Source organism: Eschrichtius robustus, chromosome 2 (assembly GCF_028021215.1).
Source record: "Eschrichtius robustus isolate mEscRob2 chromosome 2, mEscRob2.pri, whole genome shotgun sequence".
Taxonomy (NCBI): Eukaryota; Metazoa; Chordata; class Mammalia; order Artiodactyla; family Eschrichtiidae; genus Eschrichtius; species Eschrichtius robustus.
Window position 1 is genome coordinate 152,982,086 of NC_090825.1, and position 22,679 is coordinate 153,004,764.

Sequence of the window (22,679 nt, forward strand, 5' to 3'; positions counted from 1 at the left end):
TTCCAATATGAAACCTTTTCATATTGTTCTCTATCAAGGCCTTAATTAATGGTAGAACTTGAAGGGGCCTAAAAGGTTCAAATGTTAGGACTCAGAAAGGTTACATGATATGTTCAAGGTCCTAAGGTCAATTATGAGTTAATCCGGCCTATGACCTAGGTCTCCCAGGTCCTAGTCTCATGTTTTTCTCATTATAACACCCACCTTCTAGTTGGAATTGTCTGATTAGCTGGGGTCACTGTATCCTTAGAGATAGGGTTACTATAGCTGAGGACCAAATTACCCTACAAATCAATGAGGTAAAACAACTGTTTATAATGCTTATTGGGTCTGTGGGTCACAATTCAGACAGGGGCTGTGGAGATGACTTGGGGCTAAGATCCCCTGAAGACTCACTCACTCGCTCACTCACATGTCTGCTGACTGATGGTGGCTCTCGCTGGGACCTCAGCACCTACAAGCAGCCTCTCTATGTAGCCTGAGCTTCCTCACAACATGGTGACTGGCTTCCAAGAGGGCATCACAAGACAGTCAGGCAGAGGCTCTATTGCCATTTATGGCCCAGCTGGGAAGGCATGCAACATGACATCCACCCCATCCTCTTTTTGTTGGGGCAGTCATAAAGTTCTACCCCAGTTCAAGGGGAAGGGAATAGACTTCACCTCTTGACGGGAAGTGGCAAGGTCCTGGAACAGCGTGTGGGGTCAGAAATATTGCTGTGGCCACTTATGGAAATTACAATCTGCTACAACTAGAATTAAATGCCTTCTTTACAAGACAAAATTAGAGGGAGAAAAGAGGCAGCAGAAGAACAACTAACAAATCCCACCTGAAGTCTGAGTATGCCTGCTCCCATTTCTCTCCCTCTGGGGAACTTTGCAATCTGTGCTTACTGCAAATTGAATGGGAATAAAGCATGTTAACTCAACATGATTGGAGCTTTTATTTCATTTAACTGTCTAGTTTGGTGTGTTGGAAAGTATGTCTCCAGCTTTTAGGCTAGGGATAAGATGTATCCTTCACAATGAGGAAAAGGGGAAAAACTATTTTAATTGAAGAACTTATTTTTTAATATAGATCATCTACTAGACTATAAAGAAAACATCAACAAATCTCCTAAAGCACAAAGTGCACAGACATTCTCTGACCACAGAGCAATAAAACTATAAATTAGAAACATTTAAACAAAACTTTCCCACCCACATGGAAATTCAAAAATACCCTTCTCTATATCTCTTGGGCACAAAAGGGGAAATATGATTGCAATCATAGAATATTTAGAAAATAAAAATAATGAAAACACTACAAATCAAAACTCCTGGGATACGGCTAAAGCTATATTTTAAGAGGCACATAAATAAGTAAGGAATGAATAATGACAATGCCAGCAGCAGCAGCAATGGCTAACACTTTCTATTCTAGGAGCTTTATATGTATGGACTCATTTAATCCTCACAGCAACCTACAGGTAGATGCTATTATTTTCATTCTCATTTTACAGAGGAACAAATTGCGACACCGAAGGGATGAGTGATTTGAGCGAGATCATGCAACTAGCCCCTGTCATTCCAGGCACTGGGGTTACACAGTGACCTAGAAGGCAAAGTGTACGCTCTCTTACAGCTGTGAGCTCCTCATTACTGCTGGGCAGGTGTGGGAGTGCCAGCTTCTCACGAGGCCTTCACGGATGCCTTCCTGGATGGGAGGGGCAGAAGTGCCTCGTTACCGCCGGGTGGTGGCAAAAGCCCTGAAGCTCCCCTAGGCCTTCTCTGGCAGTACCCCATCTGGGATGGGGAGAGAGGCCTTGTTACTGCCAGTGGGGGTGGAAGTCCAGGCTCCCCGTGTGGTCTCCACTGGTACTGTGGAGAGGGGAGGGAGGAGAGTGTGTATCATTCATGCCTGTTGGGGATGAAAATCCCAGCTCCCTATGTATCCTTCTCTGCCGCCACCTTGGCAGGTGTGTTGGGGTGCCTTGGTACAGCCTAGCGGAAGGCTGAAGTCTAGTCTCCCCTCTAGGACTTGGCTGGCATGGGTGGGAGTGGGGCCACAGTTTTTGTTTTTTTTTTTTTTTTTTCTGTGGTTTTTGGCTGGAGTAGAGCTGCTTAGATAATTCTAAAAGTTTTCTATTTCACTAGGCTGACCTATTCCTGGTTCTCTGGCTAAGCAGACCAGGCTTTGGTTGAAGGTTGTTTTTTGTTTTTTTTTTTTTTGTCTGTGCCTGTTGGCGTTTGCAGGTTGCTAGCTTCTTCAGCTCCAAGTCTGGGATATATGAGGTAAACAAACAAACAAGGTAGGAACTAACCATGTGTCATTCCTCAGGTCTCAAAGTCCCTAGCTGATCTGCCTTCCTCTCTCTACCTTTCAGCCTTCTTATGTTTCTTTTATATGTAATGTCCAAGGGTTTTAGTTTCACTTAGCTGGAGGAATATGGGAAAGTACATCAACTTCATCTTCCCAGAAGAAGTTGTCTCTTATGTTAAGAAAAAAAAAATCTGACAGGATGTGTTCATTCTCAGAGCAGGAGGAGAGTCAGAATGGCTGAGAACCACTGATAGTGAGGGGTGGAGGGGAGAGAAAGGGGGTGGGATCCTGTGCACAAGTGGAAAGGATGGCCCTAGATGTGAACATGGAGAGTTCATCTGAAGTCACAAGAGGAAAAGATGAGCATCTATTAAACATGCATGGAGTTTGGTGGTGAGTGGATGAGGATGTCTCCATGGACTAAGGGAAGCCATCAACTGAGAAAGGGGGCTGGGGTCAGGGAAGGCTGGGGATTTGCAGAGAGAAGCTGCTTTGAAAGGTGGTGGAGAGAACTGACTAGAGAAATACAGAAGGATTTCTCTACAGCCTGAAGCCACATACATTTAGAAGGAAACCAGTTAGCCTAGTTGCTTCTTTTCCTCCAGAACTAGGTACAGAGTAGGCAGATAAATGCGGGTTTACTCAGTCAATAATTGTGCCAGATCAGATGAGAGAAGAACGAAGAAAAAAAAAAAAGAAAAAAAAGACATGGAGGGTGTGTATAAAGGAGTGATTATGATGATGAAACACAAAGTCAGTACCATAGCATGGCACAACTACAGAAGGCACTATTTTTATTGTATTTTGCAACACAGAGACCCAGCGTAGACTCTAATGTGGATGAGGAAGAACCTGAGTAAATGGCCAGTGAATATTTGGGGGTGATTGAATTGGGAGTCCTAATAGGGCTGGAGAATTGTTAAGGTGGGACTGGTAAATTAGAGGCACGCAAAGATAGGAGATGATGGCCATAGAGAGAAGATATTTGAAATTGAGATTTAGGAGGTGAAATAGATATTGGAAATGAAAGATCTAGGATATGAGAAGGTGTAGCTGAAGTGAGGTGGGGGGTGCTTAGCAAACTACATGCCCTTCACAAACTTCCCATTGAGAATAACTAAAAACAATGAATAAAATATAGAAATATATATATTTTTAAATGCATCAGTGACCTGCTAATAAAGTAAGGCCAAAAGGAATTCTAAGCAAGGCCCAAGTGAGATGACCCAGGCACTGCTAATGGCCTTTGTACTGAGGACTTTTGACAAATCAGGGGATCTTGAGATCCAGTGTTCACAGCCTTGTGAAATATGGATGATAGTTGACAAAGCCTAGGTCCAGCCCAAAGAGGGCAGCATAAAAGACAATCCTACATAAAGCTCGAAAGGGTATACTAGAAATAAAATTGCCCCCATTGCAGACAACAAGGACATTTGCTTATGTTAAAATTTGGCGCTGGTAAAGGAGAAGAAAAATCTTTCCTGAAAGTTTCTAAGTACAAGCTAGCCCTCACGTGTGAGTTTTGTTGCCAGAGTTGCGCTACCTGGGTGGTCTGGAAAACCTTCAAGCTGAGAATTTAGTTTAAAGTGGCCCTCCTTCAGTAGTACCCATGAGCATCTGGCAGAAACACATGCAAATCCTTTTTAAATGAACTCCCTTCTATCTAGGCTTCAAATAATTCCCATAGAAATGTGAATTCACAATTAAAAAAGAAAAGCATCATGAGCGAGACCCAACAAAATAACAAGCAACTCACATCACCCACAAAAAGTCAATCAGGTGTTGGAAATATCAGATAGTATAAAATTTATATACAATTTATAATGATTAGAGGGCAGAAACTAGGGAGTCATCTGCAGGAGATAAGATTTTTACATACACATAAGAATACATATTAAAGATAGGGACGTTGCTGGTGTAGTCTTTTTATAGGTTTTATAAACCACTTGAGCCTATATCCGTCATTTTAGTGTCTGACATGTTTGGAACTATCAGTGCTTTGTTGGTTTATGGCTTAAATTCCTTTTCTTGTCCGTTTCCTTCTTCCCTTCCCCCCACTTTAAAAATTTTCCTATACAGAAAAATAGAATTAAGATTTTTTTTTAGTAAAATTGATACTTATAAGGTCAATATTTTAAAAATGCATTTCTATATACCAGCAACAAAAAATTAGAACGTGTAATAAAAAGACAGATGCCATTTACAGTAGTATCAAAAATATGAATTACCTAGGAAGAGATTTAACAAAATATGAGTAAGACCTGTATACAGAAAATCATAAAATGACTGAGAGAAATCAAAGGAAATTTAAATAAATGGAAAGTGATACTATGTTTATGGGTAGGAAGATTCAATATTATAAAGTTGTCATTGCTTTTCCAATTGATCCGTAGATTTCTTTTATTACATTTAAAATCCCAACAAAGTATTTATTTTGACTGGTGGGCATTGAGGAATGGATAGTGGAACTTGGCACGTTGATTCTCAAGTGTATCAGAACGGACACTGAAAATCAGTTGAGAAAGTATGAGCTTTAAATAACTGATGCTGAGACAACTGGTTATTCATATAGAAAAAAGGGGATCTGAACCCCTACCTCACACCACATGCCAAAAATCAATTCTAGGTGTCTAAAAGACTCAAAATTAGGTAGAGTTTTTAAACTTTTTGAAAGTAATAAAAGAAAATGCCCTTTTCAATTAACGGATGAGAAGAATCTCTGAAGCGAGACAGAAAAGCATAGAGAGTAAAGTAAATTACTATTAAAGTGAACTACATTAAAATGAAGAACTTCTGTTCATCAAGATATACCATAACAGAAGTGAAAAGGTGAGTCACACACTGGGAGAGGGTATTTGCTATACCCATATGACAAAGGGTTAGTATCCAGACCAAAAACTATAAGCCATTCAGAAAACTACAACCTAATTTATTCTAAAGGGGAAAAAGATTTGACTGGGCATATCACTGAAGAGAGAACACAAATGGTAAAATAACATATGAAAATATGTTCAACTTCATTTGTAATCAGGGAAATGCAAATTAAAACCACAGTGGCATATTATTTCAATCTCATCAGCTTGACAGAAATTTTTCAATGTGGAATACCAAGAATTAGAGATGTGGAACCACTGAATTCTTATACAGTGTTTGTGGGAGAGTCAATTTATTTCAACCATTTTGGAAGATAATTTGCATTATCTATTAGGTTGAAGGTATGCATGCCTTTTGACTCAGCAATTCTACTCTCTGATGTTTGGCCTAGAGAAACTCTTGTACACATGTAGTGGGCGGTAGGTACAAGATGTTCATAGTAGCATATCTGTAAGAGCAAAAACTAGAAACAACCAAGATATTCACCAACAGTAGAATGGAGTAAAATTCTGATATATTCATATAATTGAATACTATACAGAAATAAACATGAATAAACTGTAGTTATTTGCAACAACGTGGATGCATCTCAGGAACATGTTATTAAGTGGAAAAAGTATGTCCCAGAAAGACCCATATGGTAAATTCCAATCATATGAAGTTCAAAAGCATGCAAAAATCATATATACATACATATATATGTATATACACACACACACACACACACATATATATATATATATATATATATATATAGAATGATTAGGAAGGATGGGATTGGAGAGGGGCACATAGGGGCTTAAATGTTCTATGTCTTAAATGGGACAGTAGGTGCACAAGTGATCATGTCATTGTTTCTTGTTTTATCCTTAAACATTTATTTTATAAATATTCTTTTGTATATATCCGATACTTAATAAAATGTCAAGGCTCTTTGGAATTGAGGAGGTAAAAAGAGCTTTATCACAGAATGATTTCATGCTGGAAAGTTAGAAACAACAACAAAGGTCCCCAGTAAAGGTCTGGTTAAATAAATTAAGGTACATCTGTATAACAGAATAGCATCCAGCAAGGAAGTGCATACACTGACATGAGATGTTCCTTGTATAGCAGATGAAAGAAGTTACAGAACAGTATGATACCTCATTTACATAAGAAATATAAAAATACACATACATAAGAATAGAAAAAGCGTTGAGTGAGTACACCAAAAAGTTAACTGTACTGGAATCTGGGTGTTGACTATTAGAATTATACTTAGGGTTTTTTTTCTTGATTTCTTCTCATTTTTTTCTACCAGAAACATATAGTACTATTATACCAAAAAAAGTCAGAGAAAGAGTAGCAAAGAATATCTAAGAAACATCAGAAAGAAGAATGTAAATATAAAATGTTTGGAAACGACCTTCACAAAATATATTAACATATTATTTGAAGAAAATGGTTACACTTTTATTAGAGTTAAAAATGAGATTTGAAGATAAATGGATTTATCTATCTATCTATCAAGTTTCTGGCTAAAAGGCAATATAATAAAGATTTAACTTCTTCCCAATTTAATTTACAGGATTAAAATAATCCCAAACAAAATCACAAAGAAGTTTTTTGTTTTTTGTTTTTCAGGGCAAATCATTCATTTATTGTTTAAAGATTGCAAGACAACATCTGAATTTCTGTAGCACAATGTAAATGTTTTACTTTTTTGATAAAGCAGAGTATAATAGAAAAAACAATTAGTTTCCAGTAATATCTATATCTCTATTCAGAATTAAGCCTTCCACAGACATGTTACCTGGAAACAAAAGCCTGTTACAATAAGCAAAGCTTCAACCAGAGCGGCTACTTTTCGGGCAGGGAAAGGTTCATCCCTCTAGGGGGATGCTGTGCTATGTAAAATGGCTGCAAGGTCACAGCCTTGAGGGCGCTGGAAGTCTATTCTCCTATTCCACATGAAGTAGTTTGGTGAACTTCAAACGTCCGTTCATCTGCAACCAAGCTGGCAACCTTTAACTGATTCTTTCAAGCAGGTAAAAAATAAATTAAAAGAAATCCCTACACTGATGTTCCTTGATTTACACTGTTAAGTCGTTCATTAACATGTAATTCTGGCTAAGAATTACATTTGAGACTCCTTGCTCAGATTTTGGTTAACAGTACAAATCTTTCCGAAATTCAAGTGCTTCTTAATCAATCATTTGTCAGCTAGGATACATTCAGGCATCAGCTGCAACTACAGAATAGATGCACTGCCTCAGCACTTTGGAAAGACAGAATCTAGAACACTACTAGCAGACAAAATATCTGTTACTAGACAGCATATGTGCAGTACAGCAAGACAAAAACATATATTCATATGTTGGCTTGTTTAAGCCTCAAGCCCTCAGTCCTTTGTTGAAATACAATAATTTCATTCCTATGGTTTTCAATACCAAAAACTCAACCCCCAGGAGGGCTAAAGTCTAATTTATACTCCAAACCAAGTAGCAGTGCAGTTCGCTACTACTGAGGCTGAATCCATAGACTTCAAGACCACGTCCAGAAGACAAGTTATTATGTGTAACACCCTAGAAGGTCTGAAGCATAATAATCATATACATAGCTGGTCCTCCAGAGCTTTTTACCTATAACATGTTTTTTGATGAAAGTTATTTAATGCACTGGAGATAACTGGGACTTACTGATCAAATATTTGAATACTTGTACTTACCTGGGATTTCATTTCTGCTGAAAGAAAAAGGAAGAACAGGACTCACTTTAAAAAAAAGAACAAACTTTAGAAGTGAAAGTAAAAATCTGATCACACACTATCACTTTTGGAAGCAGCACAGAGGGGCAGTCAACGGTAAAACACTGGTGCAATAGGTCAAAACTCTAGGCCAAAAATCCATTATTATTATCATCAGTGACAGTACCACAACTGTGCCCTTCATAATTAATAATCACTCCTAAGAATCTTCATTTGGCACCAGATGATGTGTTTAAGAGAAACACTCTGGGAGGTTTTGAATCAGACTTGGTTTTTTGTTAGCCAAGATACAGGAAAATGTTTAAAGTGGGGGGAAGGGAAGAAGGAAACGGACCAGAAAAAGAATTTAAGCCATAAACCAACAAAGCACTGATAGTTCCAAACATGTCAGACACTAAAATGACTGATATAGGCTCAAGTGGTTTATAAAACCTATAAAAAGACTACACCAGCAAAGTCCCCATTTGTCTGTAGAGTTCAGAAACTAAAACAAGGAATATTTTAGCTTAAAACCTTATCTCAAAAGAATCATATACACGTCACATGAATAAAACCTGAAACCAAACATTTTTAATAGCTCCAATACCCCAAATATAAAGAAAAACTTAATTCAGAAGACTGGGCAATCTCTGTCTCCCCTCCACACTAACCACCCATCCCATGGAAGACCAAGGGAGATCAGACCTTCCAGACTTAGGCAACACCTGGCTGCCGCAAAATTCTACGGAGACTCCTTGTGGAACAGCAGTCTCCCATCTCTTGTGTCTCTCCCTGTCATGATCATGCAGGAAGCAAGTCTGGCTGTGCTATCTGTTATCACTGTCTGTCACCCATCTGCAACATGATATTGCTACAAAGGTAAGTACAAAGTAACGTATCTAGTTCCCTTTCCCCCAGAAGGTTGAGGCTCAGGTACAGGGGTAATTCTCCTGCGCACACAGTCATTATTTAGGCCGACTCAGTGACGTCAACAGGCTTCATCATGTGATCAGGTTTGTTGCCAGCTGCATAATGCTCCCACATCTGTAGATAGAGGCGCTCTAGTTCCAGTGTGTATTGTTTGGTGTTGAACAGAGGGCTAGATATTCTCTGCTTCCAGACTTTGCCACGAATTCTCTTCAGGTATTCTAGATCAGTTCCCAGTTTCACAGCTATGTCTTCATACTCTTGTCTATTTTTAGCAATAAGCTCAAGACAGCCTAAACAGGTGAGCTGGGAAGCTGCAACTCGGGAAGCAAGAGTCTCTCCTGGCATAGTCACCATGGGTGTCCCCGACCAAAGGACATCCATCCCTGTGGTGTGTCCATTACAGAGTGGAGTGTCCAAGCAGACATCAGCCAGCTGGCCTCTCCGAACATGTTCCTCTTTAGGAGCAACAGGTGAAAAAATGATACGGTTCTGGGGAAGGCCCATATTTTGCGCGTACTGTTGAATATTAGGTTCTCCTGCTGGGAAACGCAACAGCCACAGTACGCTATTGGGAACACGCTTCAGAATATTTGCCCACATCTGCAAAGTAGATGGGTCAATTTTATATAGCTGATTAAAGTTACAGTACACAATGGCATCTTCCGGTAACCCGTACTGAGAACGTGTGGTTACAATAATGGTACGGGGAACCTCCTCTCCAGTGGCAGCCTTATTGTTGATCTGGGTAGTTGCCAGTCCATTGCTAATACTGAATCCATTAATTGTTATCTGAATTTGTCCTCTGTTAATCATTTCAATAACTGCTTCTGCAGTCGTATTCATAGGAATGACAGGCATATTAAGATCTATATTGCTGCTGTCTGCTTTGTCTCCTCCATCAGGACATTTCATCTTGACAATTTTCACGTCTGGTAGACTATCAAGAAATGCTTTGAGGTCGATGCCATTTAGCACAATTCGATTGTCATAAATGTGCCCATTGGACTTAAAATCGATGACTGCTTTTTTCTTCAGGTGAGGGAACATATTAGCATGATCACCAATAAAGAAAGTATGGGGCATATAAGCCAGTTTCTCAGAATACTGCTCAGCAACTTCAGCAGGTGAAGTTTCCCGATCAGTGATGATATAATCCATGAAAAGCGCGCCACTAGTCCCAGGGTACCCCAGCCACATTGCCTGAATAGGAGCTGGCCTGAGAGCAAAGCGTTCATTTCGAGCACCCCTGGTATAACCATTCATATTTACGAGGATGTGTATACCATCTTGATGGATGCGATCAGCTGCTTTTCCATCGCATGGAATCTGAGAAAGATCAACGAAATGATCGGCTTCTGCCATCACCTTCGCTCGGAAGTTTGTGCCATCATCTGGGCTCAGGGCATAACAGAATACCTCAAATTTATCACGATTGTGCATGCCTGGAATAGACTGCATAAGATGAGAAGTAGGATGGTTCCCAAAGTCAGAACTCACGTATCCTACACGCAGTCGACCATCACTGAGCTTCAAGTCCTTTGGATGTTCATACGGTGGTTTGTGAAGGACATTGATGTTATCCAGGCAGAGGTGCCCATGCCTCTCGGCAATAGCCTTCCTGACGCCGTGAGGAAGAGGATATAACATGCTGTGATGAGGCTGCACAGAAGGCAACCTGTTCTTCTCTAACTGGTCAGCCACAACGCTGACCAACCTCTTCATGCGCTCATCATAGTCTGTCCAGTCACAGACAATCTGCAGGCAATGAGCCAGATTACAATAAGCGTCAGGAAAGTCAGGTTGAAGCTTCAGAGCAGTGCGATAAGAAGCAATTGCTTCTGGAATATTCCCTGAATCCTTGTGAATGGAAGCCAGATTGCTGTGGGCATCCGCAAATGCAGGGTTAATCTGAATGGCACGTGTATAACACTGCAAGGCTCCCTGAACATCCTGCATCCCCGTTAAGAGTGTTTCCCATATTACAGTAGGCCTCAGCAAAGGTAGGACTGATTCGAATAGCCTCCTTATAATGCATCAGAGCTTCCTGCACTCTTCCCTGCTGCTGCAATACACTTGCTAAATTTGAATGGGCAGCAGCAAACTCTGGGAAGACTTCTAATGCTTTACAATACAAGCGAACTGCCTCTTCAATGTTTCCCTGTTCTCGCTTGATATTGGCTAGGTTATTCAGAGAGTCTGCATGGGTGGGACACAGCCACAGAGCTGTATTATAACAATCTTCTGCTTCGGCAACACTGCCCTTCTCTTTGAGAGCATTGGCTAGGTTGCAGTAAGCGTCCGGGAAGTGTGGTTGCAATTCAATAGCTCGCCTGTAGGTGTCTATTGCCAGATCTATCAGGCCTTGCTCATAGTATACACAAGCCAGGCTGCCATGTACCACTGCATGATTTGGACTCAAGCTTAGGGCACGAAGGTAAGCTGCCACAGCTCGTTCAAAAATCCGTGCCTCTTTGAAGACATTTCCTAAATTGATATAAGCATCCAGAAAATTGGGGTCATGGGTGACAGCCTTTTCAAAGTGATGAATTGCAAGCCAAATCTCCCCTTGTGCATTGAAAACACAGCCAAGGTTACTCCAAGCTACTGCAAAGTTCGGTTGCGTCTCAATTGCTTTCAAATAACATGCCTTGGCTTCTTCCAAGCGACCCAGGGCTTTGAGCAGGTTCCCCAGGTCACTGCAAACACAGTACAGATCAGGATTGTACTGAAGAGCGGAGGCGTAAGCTTGTACTGCCCCTTCCATGTCGCCTGCTGCTACCAAAGCGGCTGCCAGGTTAATATAACCATCGATGAAATCTGGTTTGAGACGCAACGCATGCCGGTAATGCTCGATTGCTTCCTGCAACTGCCCGCTTTCCTTGTACACATTCCCCAAATTCGAATAGGCTTCTGCCAGAAGAGGGTTCTTTTTAATTGCCAGAGTACTAAAGTGGGCAGATCCGTCCAGCCTTCGACACCGGAAGTGTATAGATGAAAGTAATAAAAGTACACCAGTATTGTCTGGCTCTTGTCTCCAGAGCTGCATGCAGTGTCTCTCAGCTGCCTCAAAATCTCCCGCCTGATAGGCTCGATGTGTCAACTCTGCTAACCCTTGGAAGGAAAGCATACGTTTCGTTGGGTCTGTGCTGTCGGCCACGTTGCCCACGGAAGACGCCATCTGGAGCTTCTGGAGGGAGTGCGAAAAGAGGGTAATTGAGTCCCGCTGCTGCCACTACTGGCAAGAATGTTTCTAGAGGTAGCAAATACAAGGGCAGTAGCCGTACCACTGCTTTGGCAGGCTTAAGCGGCGGCAGCAGTTACATACACTGAACCTTAGGAACTCTGGTTGGCCATCTATCTCTCACGGTCTTGAAAAAAATCACAATGAAGTTTAAGTTTTTTTTAATTGATAAGATGGTTCTAAAGTTTATCTGGAGATGCAAGAGGGAAGAGATGTGGGGACATATGTATATGTATAACTGATTCACTTTGTTATAAAGCAGAAACTAACACACCATAGAAAAGCAATTATACTCTAATAAAGATGTTAAAAAAATATAGAGTTTATCTGGAAGAATAAATGGGGCTATTGATAATAGAATTCTGAAAATTAAAATTAAGAGGTTAGACTTGTTCTAATGGATCAATTTTAAAATGAATGCTAAAGCGACAACCATTGAACCACTATGATACAGTCAAATAGAAAGCTCTTAAACATCTAGTAGAAAGTGCTCAAACATCTCTTTATATTTTTAGAAACAGTGAATGTTGGAGGAAATAATGGTAATAGAGAAAGTAGAACATAAATAATGTTGGAATAATGGTTAAGGAAGGGTAGTTAATTTTTACCTTAAAATACGTTCTAAAACAAATTTGACTGTATTTACCTAAGATAAATTATAGATAAGTTAATGTAAAAAAATTTAAATCATTATTCAGAGGGAGCACAGAAAATATGTAACAGATTCACGAGGGTATAAGTCACTAAATCCAATGACTTTGCAGGACCAACTGATAATCTTGACTACCAACGCTCTTTTTCTTCCCTTTGCCTCCTTTGACTTCTATGACACACACTGCCCTGATTTTTCACCTCACTTTGGTTGCTACTTCTCCAATTCCTTTGCAAGATTATCCTCCTCTGAAAGCCATTACATGTTTGAGTTCCTCAGGGCCCATTCCTTCTCTACACTGTCTCCCAAGATATTCACATTTATAGCCACGGCTCCAATGACCACCTCTACTCAGGTGACTCAAATTTAACTCTCCCCCAGGCATTTCTTACCTATCAGTATAAGTCAGAATCCCTGAAAGAGAAAGGTGGCACACTCAAATGTACCGTAATTAAGGAGACTGTAGTCAAGAGATCATTTGCAAAGGGTTTGGGGAAAACAACAGAGGACAGTAGTCCAGCATCTCAGGGAGCTTTTACTGCCTAGGCTTAAAGGAGGAGGTTAGGGACTTCCCTGGTGGCTCAGTGGTTAAGAATCCACCTGCCAGTGCAGGGGTTCAAGCCCTGGTCCGGAAAGATCCCACATGCCACGGAGCAACTGAGCCTGTGCGCCACAACTACTCAGCCTGCACTCTAGAGCCCACGAGCCACAACTACTGAGCCCGCGGGCCGCAACTACTGAAGACCGGGCACCTAGAGCCCGTGCTCTGCAACAAGAGAAGCCACCGAAATGAGAAGCCCACTCACTGCAACGAAGAGTAGGCCCCACTTGCCGCGACTAGAGAAAGCCCGGGCGCAGCAAAGATCCAATGCAGCCAGAAATTAATTAATTAGTTTTTTGAAAAAGGAGGAGGTGGAAATGATTACTGGATTCGAGAGAGAATAAAAGAGGAAGACGTGGGAGGAAGAAGAGCAGGAGGCGCAGGAGGCAGAGGAGGAGGGTTTGAAGGAGGCAGGGTGGAAAGAGGAGGAGGTGGGGAAGAGGAAGAGATGATGCAGGATGTATATCGTATCGAGTAAATACTCAGCCTTCACGCTTCTTCCCTCATGTACCTCCTATGGGCTGAACGCAACTAGAAGGCAGCGCACACGGGAGCAGGTGCTGGGGATACATGGAATCTTGACATGCCACACACGTTAATGTCTCCGGGCAGGGATCAGCGTAGAGATGGGTGGAGAGTGGCTCTAGATGGGGAGGGAGAAGATATCTACCTAACAGACACCTCCTGCTTGGCTTCTTCTCTAGGACATCCCAGGGATATTTAAAACTCAGCAGGCCCAAGATTAAACTCATGAACTGCCCACTCCACAACCTCTCAAGAACAAGACTAATGAAAAACAAACTGGTCCTCTTTCAGTGTTTTCTGTGTCATCAAATGGTATCAAGGTCAGGCGTGTCTCCCCATAACTGTGCAGGAAGGGATTGGAGTGGGGCAACAGTAGGTGCAAATAGATCATTGAGGATGCTATTCCCCTAGTCCAGACAGAAATGATGATAGAATGGGCTGAGGAAGTGTTGGTAATGACGAACAGAAGTGGATGGATTGAAGTGGATAGACTGAAGAGATATTTCGAAAGCAAAATTGTTAGGACTTGTTATGAGATTGGATGTTTGGAGGTAAAAGTAATGTGGTTGTCAAAGATGACACCTTCAGTGATTTCCCATAGATCTTAGGAAGGAGACACAACTCCTTACCATGGACTTACTGGCCCTGCGTGGTCAGCATCCCCCACTTCCCACCCTTCAACCTTCCGCCTTCACTTACACCAGGCCCCTCTGAGGATGTGGGCCATGTCCTACATTCTTTCAGTCCTTCCTGTTGCCTATGCTTGCCCATGAGCAGGACCTTTGCACCTGCTCTTTCCACTGCCTGTAATGCTCTTAGCCCACTACCTAAGTCCTCTTTATCATTCTTAGCTCAGTCACCACTTCCCCAGGAAAGCTTCCCCTGACTTCCCTAACTAGACCTAACCCTTCTATGAAAGCGCTCCTAGACTGGGTCCTTCCCTCTGTAGCCTCTATCCTTTAGTAGCTTACACACACTTGTGTGGCTTTTCAGTAAACGTCTAACATATTCTCAATCCCCCACCAGGATAGGAACTCCACGAGGACAGGGGCTGTGTCTTTCTTGTCTCAAAATAAATAGTCTTATTGCCTCTCGTAGTGCTTGGCACCTTGTAGTACACACACACACATACACACACGCACACACACACTCTCTTTAATGAATGAATGAATAAAAGTAAAAGCAATGGAATATATCATGTAGAAACACACTGATGGATTTAATAGATTTAAATTATAACCTTCTCTATATTAAACAAGAGTAAGGAGTAAATGATAAGTGATAAACTTAGAGATATATTCATAATATAAAGACAAGAAGACTATATCTCAGTAGAGTTCTTGCCACATCAACAATACAAATAATACCCAGCAGGAATTGACAAAAACAAAACAAACAAAAAACCCCCCTAGAACAGAAAGTGTTATGACAACTTTTCACTATAAAAATTGAAACTCCAAATAAAACTGGCCTAAACAAGAAGGAAACCCACTGTATCACGTAACCAGAAGGATAGGATGGCTTCCCTCAGGATCATGAGACGGTACCCAACGATCACCGGGGACAGCATGCTTTCTTGTGCACATTCATCAGAGGAGAAATGCAGTCTCTTTGCTAGCAATACAATACAAATCCTGGGCTTCCCTAGTGGTGCAGTGGTTAAGAATCTGCCCGCCATTGCAGGGGACACGGGTTCAAGCCCTGCTCTGGGAAGATCCCACATGCTGCGGAGCAACTAGGCCTGTGCACCACAACTACTGAGCCTGTGTTCTAGAGCCCGCGAGCCACAACTCCTGAAGCCCATGCGCCTAGAGCCCTGTGCTCCGCAACAAGAGAAGCCACCCCAATGAGAAGCCCGTGCACCACAACGAAGAGTGGCCCCCGCTCACCACAGCTAGAGAAAGCCCGTGTGCAGCAACGAAGACCCAACGCAGCCAAAAATAAAATAAATAAAAATAAATAAATTTATCAAAAGAAAAAAAATACAAGTTCTTCTCTTTAGCTTCACTGAGTCACTTTAGGACCAAGCTGGATCAATTCTGCTGTCAGAGGATGCCATGTTCTCATTTTGAACCACTCACTAGCAAGAGAGATTGGATCACCATGTTTGGTTTGTGTTAATCAAGACCCGTTCCTGGCACTAGGCTCAATTCCAGAAACCACACTGTTGTTGAGGAATCAAATACAAGGTCCACTAATATTGGCCACAATCATGGGGGGAAATGGTCAGCCTTAGGAGTGAGGCAGATGCAAGAAAACAAACATGGCAGTGAGGTATCATTGTTCAACTTGCAATTTTAAAGTTTGTTTGCATTTTAAAAAATTATTCATGGAAAATGGATTATAAATTGATTTAATCTTTCTGGCGGGCAATTTGGCAAAATACGAAAAAACCTTGGAAACATTTATGACAAATTTTGGAAAGTATACATGTGTGTAGAAATAAGGAGGAAACACAAAAATGTTCTTGTGGCTGTTACTGGCTGGCAATTTTACGGGTGACTTTTTCTTTTAAATGTTTCCCAAATATTCTTTAGCCTAATTTTGTTTATTTAAACACAAAGGACACGAAGGAACCTCTTATTTCAGAACGTGGACCACTTTCAGTCAGGAATATCCTCTGGAAGCTTAAGCAGTGGGCAAAGGAGTTGCAGGGTTTCATTGCTCCCTTAAGGTAATGAAGAGAAAATAGCAAACGATGTGAATCAAAGATTCTGAGTTATGGAATTCTCTGCTTCTAAAGTTCTAGTTTGGCCCAATTGGTCTGTAATCCAGGGGGAAAAAAGAAAGAAGGCATAAAACACTGCAGAAAGATATGTAGTTACAACAGAGCATTTAGCATAAAGCTTGTTCTTCTAAAATTCAACCTCTAACTCAACTCCATAGGCTCTTGGCTATAGGCCTTAGTGAGGAAACAGTTGAAGCTACACGACCAGACTTAGCTTGATCTACTGTCACTTTTGTTGAGGAGAATAGGTTGGACAGTTTTAAAAACTTGAGCATAGGAAAATATCTGAGCTCACGTTTAAGTTAAGAGTCTGAACGTCTGGGATAAAGGAACGTGTGTTAGCGAACTGGGGTTTCCAACAGATCTTTAACCGTGAGGATCAGTGACGCTGTTCTTTCTCCAGGTTTAATTTGATAATTTCCCCCATTCTTCTCAGACGCCTCTTTTGGTTCTCTTTCTGCCTTTATAGTCAGTCACCCTTCTGAGTAACCTTGGGCAAGTCATTTAACCTCTGCTGTAGCCTTTCTGAAAGAGCCTTCCATCGTGGATTTCCCTCTGTCTAAACATCTCTAAAGCTTCCTTGGAGTGACAGATCAGGAAAATCTATGAATTTAGGATAGCCCTTAGGCTAATGAGGGAGTACTGCATTTTTACACAGTCCTCCTTTTAAGGGCTTAAAACCAGATCTTTCACCTAGCTAAGAAGGGAATGTGCCAGCATCAGATTCTACCCCATCAGTCTCCCAGCAGTTACAGCAAGCCAACAGCTCAGCCTGTGCCTAAATTGGCCATGAACAGACAAGTGAGGACAGTAGAGAGGCAGGAAATGGGGTTAGGTTGATTTTTATCTATTAGCAGCAGCTTAAACTGGTACGCTGGGCAGCTCTGTCTCCCATTGGCTACAGCTGCTGAGAGCAGCAGGGTGAGGGCTGACCTCTATCTGTCGGGTGTAAGTCAAACCCTGAATACGTTTGTAGCAAACTTCAGTGCTCCAGAACGCCAAGTTTAACTTACGCCCAACCACATACAATATTTTTATCAGGAACCGTGATATTCTCCACCTGCGAGGAACTTACATCTGTGGCTTTCCCCCCTCCTAGATTTTTTTTGCTTTCTTTCTCACTGCCTCTCCCTCCTGTCACCCTGTGACCAATTTTGTCCCCCTGCATCTGTGCTATCTTCTGGCTGGGAGGGGCTGTGATGGTCACAGCTGTGCTCCTTCCAGCAATCATGGTCACACCGGCCCTTCTCTGCCTGCCCCAGTTTCCATCTGACCACGTTGTGCCCACCCCTGGCACTTGCAGTTGTTACCCAGGTTGGCACCGCCTCATGATCACGTGTGCCCTTCTGGGCCAGCGCGAGTTTCAGAATGTGTCTGTTGCTAATACAACTGCAGCTGTAGACAGACAGAAATATGTTCAAAACGTGAGTTCTAAACTTCCTACACAGTAACTGTTTCTTAATAGTTTTTGAAGACCAGATAGTCTTTTTTTTTTTTTTTTAAGATAGTGTTTAAGTATTTGGACGTTTATTTTCCTAGATGAGAGAATAAACTACTTGAACTTTCACGTAGGCAGCTAACCATCCAAATGTGGCAAAGCTCCTTTCCTTTGTCTTGGGTCTCAATCAGTACATGGATGTTGTTTTGTCTCAATCAGTATGTGTATGTATTTATTTACACTGACATCACAATGTGAAACTTAACCTACTCAGTTCTGCCGTCACACTAAAGCATCGGCACACTTAGGCCTCTGTTTACAATGCAGAAACTGCTGTCCATGACCTATTATCATCTCTTCACTGGGGCCCTGTAGTAGCAGAAAAGAAGCCCAGATGATGCAAAATTATTCTAGCAACTCAGATCCCCACGCACACAAGCCACATTGCAGTAATGTGAGATGGAAAAGACCTATTAAGGCATCCCACTGATTCTCTGAGGGCATGTGGTGGTTTTTTCCCTCTCCAATACGCTGATCTACGTTTCAGTGCCTTTCCCAATTGCAAATGGCACAAGTGACGGGGCCTCCATCCCTCCTGGGGGACAGGGCAGCACAGTCTATAATAGATCTCTCCATTAGGGCATGAGTCTTGCTCAGCTGCCTGAATTATCTTTGTTTTGACTCTCATTTCCGTCACTCCTCCTGCCGTCCCCTTGGACCACACAAAATAATTTCTCCCCGTCCCCGCTATTTACACCCTTCAAGTCCTTGCGGCTGATGAGCCAGTCCCTGCTAGCTAGAGCCAGTGGTCATGCTGGGAGACCTGTCTCTTTCCTCTTCCCTCTGAAGGCAGTCCCTTCAGGCTGATAAATCATATTTGTTGCTCTTCGATGAACGCTCATCAGTTTCTCACTCATTTGCCTCATTTCTTTGTCACTCAGGCTGCTCAGGAAAATCCCCTGTGTTTGTCTCCGTTGTTGCAAAAGAAGATGATGGTGGTAGAACCTCTGCTTACAGCAAACAGAGCACATCTCCTCAGCCACCAGGCACCCTCCTGCCCCCAGGACACTGGCGTCACCTAGTCCGTTGTCTTTAACTCTCTTCCTTGGGGTGTGGAGCTACTGTGTTAACAGGCCCTGAGGTGTGTTTGTAGAGACAGGAAGAGTTGATCTGTATTTCACCTGACCAGCTTTCCTTGTTGTATATTTAGTTAATGCCCATTAGCTGCTTAAATCGTAGTTTGATGCCCATCTCAATTCCCCGTTGGAAAAGCTTCCTTGAACTCCCTCAAGAGAATGCTAACCTCCTTTCCATTAATACTCCCACGTTTCCTGATATTACAGTGGACGACATCAGTCACCATAGCAGACATCTTTGCCAAACGGGGAATTCTGTTGCTATGGGAGGGGCAGGCTGGCCCCTTTACCTTGAATGAGCTGAATGTCACCGCAAACCAGGAAATTTGGGGAGTGGCTTTTGCAGCGCCAGCATCAACGGTGTTCAACCTGTCCCTTCTCTAACTCCCCAGGTAATGGCTCCCCTGAGTGCTAAAGCACCCCATTTCATAAGGTCTTTCCTAATGTGCTCATATTTATGCAATAACAATCACCAACATAGTGCTTTACAAACTCTTTTCATCTAATTACATCATCCTACTTAACAGTCACAGCCATCCTGTGAGAAAGGAACTCTCTTCTTTATTTTACCAGGGAGGAAACTGAGGCTTAGGGATGTTCCACTGCCCAATGGCACAAATATTCAGTTAATTATCCTTTCCATTCCCTTTTGGTTCTCCTCCTGAAATCATTGGAAACAATGCTCCACGAACACTATGTGAAGAGGCGCTCACTGTATACAGGTTCCTAAAGTCACTGGGATGCTGGCCATTGCATAATATTCTTCTGTACTCTTAGTTGGCAAAAATAGAGTGAATAGACATCATCCACAGTTCCGTATGAGTCCTATGGTTTATCAGTAGGATAACTCAGTTGTTATTCGATGACAGAAAGAGTATATTAAAATTTATAAGACATAGCCTGCTCTCTCTTTCTAAACAGTAATGTAATGTTATTAGGCATGAGCTAAAAGTGAGCTTATCTCCTCCAATACCAGATCAGACCCTGAGGGTATCTGTTTTTCCTGCAAAGCTGATAAAATTATATACACCTAAGATAAAAGAAGAAAGAACTATATATGTCAATACATGTTAATAACATGATTTGAAGAAACAAAGGACCTGAATAATCCTGACTTTTTTGAGTAATTTAAAAAGCAGAAATATAATTTGCTACCAAATACATGGTCACGGAAGCACAACGTCCTAATACTGTGCTAACAGCTAAGCAAAAGATGATGTTTATTGCATCACTTATTTTCAAGGAGTGCTTAGCAATATTTTTAATTTGGCACAGATGTGATTACAGTAGGAGAAAGACCTGTACTGAACGGTTTTTATGCTTTAAGGGATTGAGGCAACATCCAAATAAAAGTCTCATCAGAGCCAGCATTTTGAACAAAATCCAGATCAAGAAATGTATGCTGTTAAGTGAACTGCTCCTTGCTGTGTCCTGGCCAGAGAAAGCAAATTGCGTGTGTACACATAAACTATCAACGCACAGAAACACGCAGAAGTCTCCGTCTCTATCAAGACGGAAGGCAGAATTCTTTTTTCTCCATCTCTATTAAGACAGAAGGCAGAATTATTCCTTCTGCATCAGCTTGTGAGCCCTCACTGTCTCATGTGTAACTAACTTGAAACTGTACTTAGTGGCTGGACTGGATGGTGCCTGTAACTTTCTGGCAAGAAATTATTAAGCAAACGCAACCTTGAAGATGCACCCTTGAAGATTCCAGCTGTATTTCATCGTACCCAGGGTTTAACTGTAAAAAAGAAAACTCTTATTGCTTATTTTTAATTACTGCAAATTCAAACACATGTTTACCATGGTGAAGTTTAAAAATACAATGAGAAAAAAGAAACCAGTAGTTTTTATTTATTTAGAACACCTAGTGCAAAGGTGCACGTAGCCTGTCACAAGCAGTAAGGAGTTTTACTGTAAGCATCTGCCAGGGACAAAAATTCAGGCAAGGCTCTTTTTGTTGCTGCTATAAAGAATCCACCTACAAGAGAGTTTAATCAGCTGAAGATGAACATCAGTGCAGATCTGTTTAGTGTTCTCTCTCAGCCGTGACCTCATTTCTGATACTGACAGCCTGGACTGCCTCTTAGATTTGGTTGGGGCTTGGATGCATCCCCTGGCAAACCTGGATGAAACTAGAAGAGGGAGGTTTTGGTAGCTCTGTAGGCCCGTTAGCTATCTCATTCTCTCTTCACATGGGGCTACATATTCATCAGAGGTAGCCAATGATTCCAAGTTTTAATGGAACCTAAAGTATAGTCCATTACCATATATGAACCAAGAAGTAAGTGTCATAGTTCTACTTCAGATTAGCTAACGGTGGAATCTTGTTCCACAAACAGCCAAGACACGGGTTACTGAGAACAAAGGTATTTCCCATGCCACCAAATTGCGCTTTCAGTGTTGTCTTCTTCTAGGTAGGTCAACATAGTAAAGAGGTCATTACCAACATTAACATATATAGAATTTCCAGGGATTTTGTTACACTTACATTCAACAAATAGAGCTAATCTGCACGGGACCTAACCATCCCATAGCTAGCACAGTCGGGTAACAATGCTCTTCTCGCCCAGCAATCCACACTTCCTTCTAAGGGGGGGGGGGTCCCAATTTACTGAGGGGTATGTTTTCCTAAAGCTTCTTTTCATACCCTTGGAGCCCACTCCCAAACTCACTAAGAATAAAATACTGTTAAGAACTCAACAAATGGACATTGGAAAGCCGATACTGGCTTTAGTTGATTTTAGCCCACCTTTGATTTGTTCGGAGACTGAATTCCTTACACATAAAGAACAGTATTTATTTCATGAGAACAAAGGTTTAAGAGGCAACCAAGATATATTTAGTAAAGAGAAGGTGATTGAACCTCCAAATAGGTCATGGTGACTTATCAGCAACTGAAAATAGTATTTTAAGATCATACTAGTTCTCTGTGTGCGTCATTTAGATTTGTTTTGGTTGTCTGATTTAAGTTGGCGTTGGCAGTTTGGAACAAACACAGAAAGACTTTAACACATGGCTAGGTAGGTTGTTTTAGATCCAAATCATTAGGACTGTGGCTTGGTATAAATTTAGAATGACTGTAATCTAAAGTGTTGGGGTCGTTACATACTTATATTTAGGAGTGGCCAGAGATAACATTTCTATTATGAAACCATGCTGTAATCGAATCGACAACTTGGAAATTTACCAGCATTTTTAAACACTTCACATATTTTAATCCGTCAATTTTTGTTCTTGATACTCTGAAAAAGTCATCAGAAAGAAGCCATTTATCATTCATTTTCCCCATGAAGGAAGGCAATTTCCTAATGAATGAGGAAATCTTTCATTTTAGGTGGAAAAAATAATACAATAGGTCAATTATACTAAATTTAAAAGATAAAGTTTTTACTACATTTACATTTAATATATGTTATTCTGGAAAGCAAATACATGTGAACACAATGGGGATAATAGTAGTATCTACCTTGTGGATTATAGGAGGATTGAAGGAATTAACACATAAAACATTCTTACAACAGT

At 41.4% G+C, this 22,679-nt stretch overlaps 1 pseudogene; it reads right to left on the reverse strand.

Annotated features, from left to right (window-relative positions):
- Positions 1–8,869: 8,869 nt before the first annotated feature.
- LOC137758638 (UDP-N-acetylglucosamine--peptide N-acetylglucosaminyltransferase 110 kDa subunit pseudogene) lies at positions 8,870–12,008 on the reverse strand (annotated as a pseudogene).
- Between the last annotated feature and the right edge of the window lie 10,671 nt (positions 12,009–22,679).